The 8059-nt window shown below is 50.0% G+C and overlaps 2 non-coding genes across 2 annotated transcripts; both read left to right on the forward strand.

The window, feature by feature from the left end:
* Nucleotides 1-6705: 6705 nt before the first annotated feature.
* On the forward strand, nt 6706-6869 carry LOC141582367 (U1 spliceosomal RNA). The gene has a single exon (XR_012515233.1). It is a non-coding gene; the product is annotated as a U1 spliceosomal RNA (small nuclear RNA).
* A 683-nt stretch (nt 6870-7552) lies between these two features.
* Nucleotides 7553-7663, forward strand: LOC141582364 (small Cajal body-specific RNA 23). The gene has a single exon (XR_012515230.1).
* The last annotated feature ends 396 nt before the right edge of the window (nt 7664-8059 follow it).

Raw genomic sequence — 8059 nt, forward strand, 5'->3', positions numbered from 1 at the left:
TGGTCCACAGGGAAATCGCGAAACATCCAGTCGGAGTCACCAAGCCTGGAGGGTCACCGTCCTGAGCGGGCCTCATGCAATGGGAGAGCCAGCGCCCCAGCAACGCAGGAAGCCCCACCCCGTGACCCTGGGTTTTGGGGTGAGCGGTCTCCGCCACTAAAATGGCTGCCTCGCCTCAATCCTACCCCGGGAGACGCCTTTCACCCAGAAAATCTCTAAGTGGCACCCATTGTCTTTGTGGTAAGGAATGGTGGCATGAAATTGTGATGGGTTAGCTCAGTCAGTCGCTGGTGATGGCGTCTGGGTGTAGGGTCCATGGCTGGAGACCTAACTTGGGAGTAGCACTGTTTATTCAGATGGCCCATCCTATTCCGAATGTTAATTTACTGTTCTTCATATTCTGATTTTATGCCGAATTTCTAGCTCCCACGTCTCTACTGCGGGCTCTTTGTCGCTGTTTCACTAAGCTTTGGAAACTGAGTCTGGAAATCTCATTGTTTGGTCCCAAGAGCTCAGCCCGAAAGAGAAATCCGCGCAGCGGCCTCTTAAGCTCGCGGACTGGGAGCCCTGGTCCTGCTCCTCCGCAGCCTGGAAGGAGCTCCCGCAGGGCCGCAGGGAAGCGGAGGCTGAGCAGCCCAGAGGGATGAGTGTCGGTCGGGGTGGGGGCTCCCCCTCCACCGGCCAGGACCCCGCCCCAAGGAGAAGACGACGCCTTAGGACCAGACAGATGCAAAAATGTTTTCTTCTGCACGGCAGAACACTTGGGATGGGGCTCATGAGCGGGTGTTGAGAGGGAGCTAAGACGTCCCTCCAGGCGCGCAGGACCATCGCTCTGATTTTATTTTGAATATATGAGACTTTTCAGCAGTTACAGAGGACTGAAAAACGCCACAGTCCTTGAGGGGTCAGTTTGGAGGGTGTGGGGAGGTGCGGTGGGCGGTGGGAGAGAGGGGCCTTGTTGGCTCCCTGGAGTGGACGCAGGAGCGAAAACACGCGCTCCGTTTCCCCTTGCAGGCTGGACTGGAGGGCCTGGGGTGGAAAATCGCACAGCCAGAGGAGCAGGCGCATTGAGCGTTGTTATCCCAGAGAGAAGCGCGGGGCCCGGACGCTGCCTCACTGCTGCTGCTCACCACCAGCTCTGCAGCACCTGAGGCTTTCACGACAGCGTGTAGTGCATGCAGATCGCTCGTGTTTGCAAGCAACTGATCACAGTTCCTTACAGATTTCTTTGTTCCTTCTCCATTCCCACTGCTTCACCTGTCTAAACTTAAAGGGAATATATTTTTTTTTTTTTCGAGACGGAGTTTCGCTCTTGTTACCCAGGCTGGAGTGCAATGGCGCAATCTCGGCTCACCGCTACCTCCGCCTCCTGGGTTCAGGCAATTCTCCTGCCTCAGCCTCCTGAGTAGCTGGGATTACAGGCACGCGCCACCATGCCCAGCTAATTTCTTGTATTTTTAGTAGAGACGGGGTTTCACCATGTTGACCGGGATGGTCTCGATCTCTTGACCTCGTGATCCACCCGCCTCGGCCTCCCAAAGTGCTGGGATTACAGGCTGAGCCACCGCGCCCGGCCCTAAAGGGAAAAAATTTTTGATTTTACTTTTTAAGTTGATCCTCAGCCCACCCTCCTCAAGTAGCTGGGATCACAGGTGTACGACACGGTGTCCGGCTAATTTGTGTATATTTTGTAGCGATGGGGGTTTTGCCAAGTTGGCCAGGCTGGCCTCGAACTCCTGGACTCAAATGATCTACCTGCCTGGGCCTCCCATAGTCTGGGATTAAGTGCTGGCCTGCGTGCCCAGCCATCGTTTGTATTTTGCATTGAAATATTTTATAGTCACATGTATCACTCCTCAAAGATTCTGGGTTGTGTAGCATGTGAGTGATGGGGTTCAGGACACACTGCTCCAAAATATAACACCTTGGGCTCTCAAATATTTTATACTAAAGGAATTTGAGAAAACAGCAGAAGCAGGAAGGCCACTGTCACCCTCCCCCTGCCCTTCTTCCCTGAAGCCAATCATAAGGCTCTCATGTGAGAGGTGCCCTCTCTGTACCCAGAGGAAAGGTGCGTCGTTGTGTCTGAAGGTACAGGGCCACAGAGAAGAGTCTGAACACATAGGCCTGCTATGTTTCCCCAGTTTATTACCATTAGATCATACTCCTTTCATTCCATCACACTTTTCTATGACTCTCCACTCTTCATCTAACCTACTGTTAAAGGGGAAAAACAGGAAAAAACCCTGAGGTTGAGTTGTTTCCATGGGCCTTCGTTTCCTTTGGAAGGCGCTCCCGTCACGGGAAACTTACATTAAATAACTAGGTATGCTGTTCTCTTGTTGGTCTGACTTTTGCTGTAAAGGCCTCAGCAGTGACCCTCGGCTGCGTGAGGAAAAGTCCTATTTCCACCCCTAAGTGTTCAAATGTCTTCCACTTTAAAGCTATAAAAATTTTATTGAGGCTGATTTGAAGCAAGAAACTGAATCACTAATCCCCTTTGGATGAGCTGAACAGATGACCTAATAAAGACCTAGTTCCTCACAGAGAGAAATAGGGTTTGGTTTTGTTTTTTGAGGCTGAGTTTCACTCTTGTTGCCCAGGCTAAAGGGCAATGTGTGATCTCGGCTCACCGCAACCTCCACCTCCCGGGTTCAAGTGATTCTCCTGCCTCAGCCTCCCAGGTAGCTGGGATTATAGGCACGCACCACCATGCCCAGCTAATTTCGTATTTCTAGTAGAGACGGGGTTTCTCCGTGTTGGTCAGGCTGGTGTTGAACTCTGGACCTCAGGTGATGCTCCTTGAGGGTCAAACCTGCTGAAGATTGAGGGCCCTTCCTGGGACCTCCCACCCAGGAGATCACTGCTGGTGAGAGGACTGCCGAAGTCTCCCTGGGAGGGTGCGCAGCCACTGGAAAGTATCACTGCTGTGACTTCAACACAACCGGTTTTCATCACATCTGCTCTTTCTGTTTGTTGTTTTGGAGGTGGAGTCTCGCTCTATCACCCAGGCTATAGTGATAGTGGTGCAATCACAGCTCACTGCAACCTCTGCCTTCTCGGTTCAAGTGATTCTTCTGCCTCAGCCTCTCGAGTAGCTGGGATTACAGATGCACCACAATGGGGGGCTAATTTTTGTATTTTTAGTGGAGACAGAGTTTGGCCATGATGGCCAGGCTAGTCTCGGACTCCTGACCTCAGGTTCTCCACCCACCTTGGCCTCCCAAAGAGCTGGGATTACAGGCATGAGCTCCAGTAACTGACCACGTCTGCACTTTGCGCACTGCTGCAGGAAACTACAAGAGCTAACATGCAAATGAGTAACAGATCCACACTCGGTGACCGTGCCTGATATGCACAGTGCCACATGGCAGGCACAGCTGATGAGCGTGTGTGATTATTTAGTCCTTACAGGCCAAGGTCGCACCATCATCTTCATCTTCCACAGGAGAGGACTGGGATGCAGAGATGTTAAGTAACCCGCTCGGGGTCACTCAGCTCACATTTCTCTGACAGTCACACTTGTCCTGCGTCAGGTTTTTCTCACTGTCATAGTTTTTGCAAGGGCACTTTCGTCAGGAGCAGTATAAACGCAGTGGTTCTGAGAACGCCTTCTGGAGCCAGGCTGCCTTCAGTTCAAATTCCTACTTTCAAATCCTCCTTCCCCGGCTACGTGACCCTGAGCACTGCACTTGCTTCTAACCTCCAACCTGCCCTTGGCTATTCCTGGCCATAGGCCAGGCTAAATATGGGAGAAATTTACTTCCAAGTCTAAGTCTGAAACAAAGATGATAACGGACCCTTCCTGAGACAGGCTCCTTCCTTTCTTGAGCATCAGAGCTCCACAGCAAAGCTAACAAATCAGCCACAAGATTGAAAATTATGGCTCAGGAGCCATGCAGCCAGAAGCCACACGATTCCTAAGCTCCCCAGATGTGCCTATGATAACATCATTCGTATAAAACCGAAGATTGGTGTTCAAGGTGTTTTTCAGAACCTGCCTTCTGATGCACTGTGGGGAACATTCCCATGTGAGACCCCCCAAAAGGTATGGGTCTCACTATACGGTGACTTTGATCCAAAACACAGTTTCCTACTGGAGGCAGTCGAGCTATCGGAAAAAGAAACTGAACGATGGATGATCAGTGTCTAATATCGACCACGATACCATTTGGGCCTAAAACTATGCGGTGCTGCTAGACAGAGTGACTCCCTACCAGCAACCAGTTTCTGCTTTGAATCTTTATGACTCTTTAAGTATAGCTTTAAACTTTTCTTTACTTGCCTGACTGCCTTGTACCCTAGATAATGGTTTAACTGTGGGGATATTTGCAAAGCAAATGCCACCATACGGGATGGCTTTGATCCCTGACTCAGAGACTCCTGAGTGGGGGAGTTGAGATAAATTGAGTCAGGAGCAGACAAAGGAGAATCTGGTTAAAACATATTCTGCCGAGCAAAACCAGAAAACCTTTTCACATCTCAGTTCTAAAACAAGATCGAACCAGAAATACCTGCAGCCAGGAGGAATAATGTCTGGATGTAAACAAGCTTTGTGATCACAGGAAATTCTGTTACTTTTTACAACCACTGATTGTGTATCTGACTTCTCTATTGTATAGGCCATGTAAGGTACAGATTTGCATTTCCTCTTGCAATGACGAAAAGCAGAGCAAAGAAAGTGTATTTATTCCTGGCCTTTGAAAAATAAAATTCGCTGTCTAGGCACGGCCTGTCCAGCCCTCCAGACGCCCGCTTTCTGTCTCCCTTTCTTCCGCACACTCTCTCTTCCAGGTATTGGGACACTCTTGCAGGTCGAGAGACCCCCGGCAGACGTGCCATCCCGGACCGTTCCCGACAATGAACTAGCTGGTGCCACCCAGACAGGTGAACTGGCTCATCTGGTCCTGTGGCCCCCACCCAGGGACTGACTCAGTGCAGGAAGACAAGCTCCAACTCCCTGTGATTTCATCCCCAGCCCAACCAATCAGCTTTCCCCACTCCCTAGCCCTCTGCCGGCCAAACTGTCCTTTAAAAACACCCTAATCTGAATTTGGGGGCAGATAGATTTGAGTCGTAATGAACCTCTGTCCTGTTGCTTAGCTGGCTCTGCGTGCGTCAGATCCTGTCTCTATTGCAGGAAGCGGCTGTTCTCAGCTCCATTGACTTTTCTGGGCCAGCACCAAGATAAACCCACCGGTCACATTAATTAAAAACAACAACAACAACCATAAACAGCACATAAATAATAAAGAAGAGATTCTTTATTACTTGAAGAGAAATGTAAGTGTGTGTATTTCTTTTGAAGAAACACAAGAGGAGGAGGAACGGTACGACAGGGAGTACACTGTCTGAATATTTTCACGATTCTCCTGCCTCCCCCATATGCTTCTTCTCCCAACAAACGCCTCCCAGAAACCTTCAACTTAAAAACGCTCCCGCCAGAGCGGGGTTCGTCCTCCCCTTCACGTTTTCCTCTCACCCGCCCCACACCCCTTCCACAGCTGATCTGTTCTTTCACTTCCAGGTCACTGAGTTTCCCATTTAAAAATATAAACGATACAGAAAGGAGAAGACAACCAGGCACCCATATTTCCACCACCTGGAATTAAGTACTATTCACACACGTACATATTTTTCTTCCAAACCATTTTAAAGTTACTCTCTTTTTTAATCATACATGCTTAGCATAGACCATACCGCCAGTAGAGAAAAAGTACAGATATGTACGATTTCTGATCACCTTAAGTTCAAAATCACTTTTGTTAACATTGGGGCAACGCCGATGGAGTCGTGTTCTTCTGGTGTATCTGCAGAGAGAAGAACGTATGTTCCAGCTAGACTGCCCCCTGCCCGCCCCCGCAGAAGAAAAATCAATAAAGGCCATACATAAATATGTTTTTTGTAAAATTGAGCTTAGACTCTTTTTATTTTACTAATACTTCATTTAATAGTGCATGAACTTAACTGAAGACAGTAAGACAGAAACAAAAATGGAATTCCTCAACTCCGATCGCAGAGACACTGTTCTAAAGGAATGCTCTAAAGGGAAACACACATCAGATCAAGGCGAAGGCGGTAGGGTTTGCAGCGGTTTCCTTCTGTGCTCGTGGTTGGCTGGTTGCTTGTTGAAACGACACGGTTCTCTGTGATATTGGAGGACTTTCCATTTCAAGCGGAATGCTGCGTCTCCAGCTTAACCGTATGTGAAAAGAACCGGTTTACACTGCGATCCTACACGTTCCAGGCTGCGAATCAAAAGCCATTATTTGAAGAAGGGCGCGCAGGCTCCGCGGCCGCCGACAGCGCGCTCGGTCACGGACGGTGCGGCCCCGCCTCCCTGGGAGAGAACAGACGGGGCGGGGGGAGGGAGAGGCCGACGTCACTTCCCCGCCGGCTCCGGCCGCGGTCGCTCGGCTGAGTGGCGGAGGAGCGGGCGGGCCTGGGAAGGCGCTGACGGTGACGTCACGCAGGGGGCGGCCTCTATGCAGATGAGGCGGCGCAGGGGCTGCTGCTCGGCCACCCGCTGCTTCCCGCCGTGGGAGTTCCCCGCGTGGGAGCGAGTCCGGGACCGCGAGTCGGCCCCCAGGGTCCCAGCTGCGTGTCCGGGCTCGGAGGGCCGGGGGTGCGGCGCCCGCGGCAAGTGACCGTGCGTGTAAAGGGCGAGGCGCGTGAGGCCTTGTCGGGGCGGGGGCGCGTGTCCTCATACTTACCTGGCAGGGGAGATACCATGATCACGAAGGTGGTTTTCCCAGGGCGAGGCTTATCCATTGCACTCCGGATGTGCTGACCCCTGCGATTTCCCCAAATGTGGGAAACTCGACTGCATAATTTGTGGTAGTGGGGGACTGCGTTCGCGCTTTCCCCTGGCCTTTCACGGTTTAAAAAAAAGATTTGTTGTTACTGGAAGAGGTTCGTGTTTTTACTGATTTTGCGTCAATGTCTTGGGCCGAAATGAAGTAAGTCAAGGGGATGGTTTTTTTCCGTTGTTTTCCCCGTGTTCTACTACATGACGGCGTCTTAAGAAGCAAGTTCTGTCATTCGCTAGAGTGCGGCGTCTGCAGCTGTCTCATCTCTGTTGGGCTCTGGCAGAGCTGAGTTCTGGGCCGCGCTGTTTATGCAGAGATTGCTCTGCGGACCTGGCTGCCAGCCTTGAGGTTGGTCCGCCCTCTAGCCTAGATAACACAGAATAACAAGACCCTGTGCCTTATTCCTATTATTATTTTACTACTTATGCTTTACTATTTATTTAGAGACAGAGTCTTGCTCTGTAGCACGGGCTGGAGTGCACGGCGTGATCTCAGTTCACTGCAAGTTCAGCTCCCAGATTCAAGCCATTTTCCTGCCTCAGCCTCCAAGAGTAGCTGCGATCATAGGTGCATGCCACCATATCCAGCTAATTTTTATATTTTTAGTAGAGAGGGGATTTCACCATATTTGCCAGGCTGGTCTCAAACTCCTGAATTCGAATGATATGCCTGTCTCAGCCTCCCAAAGGGCTGGGATTGCAGGCATGAGCCACCTCGCCCAGCATATTTATGCTTCAAATGGGACGTTTCATGAGGGAATAATTTTCTTGGTGAATTTCTAACATGAGAAACAGGACTGGTTTGGGCGTGTCCTGTCTGAGCAGACACAGGACACCACGGTTTTCAGTACGACAAGGGACACAACTTGTTCAGTGTGCCTTATGATGGTGAAAACTCCCTTTAAAAATCACATGTGAGTGATAACACTTGACCTCACATACCGCTTGAGAAAAAAAGAAAAAATAATAGATTTAGCTGTAAATCAAATTAATGATCTTGATAGTTTGGTACGATAAAAGAAATAAAGTTGATAGCAGAGAGGAATCTGATGCTTTTGAACAATTTTAATAATGTAAATATTTAATATATAAAGACATCAGAAAGTCCATTACATTTTTTTTTTTTGAGACGGAGTTTGGCTCTTGTTACCCAGGCTGGAGTGCAATGGCGCGATCTCGGCTCACCGCAACCTCCGCCTCCTGCGTTCAGGCAATTCTCCTGCCTCAGCCTCCTGAGTAGCTGGGATTATA

This window comes from Saimiri boliviensis, chromosome 19 (assembly GCF_048565385.1).
Source record: "Saimiri boliviensis isolate mSaiBol1 chromosome 19, mSaiBol1.pri, whole genome shotgun sequence".
Taxonomy (NCBI): Eukaryota; Metazoa; Chordata; class Mammalia; order Primates; family Cebidae; genus Saimiri; species Saimiri boliviensis.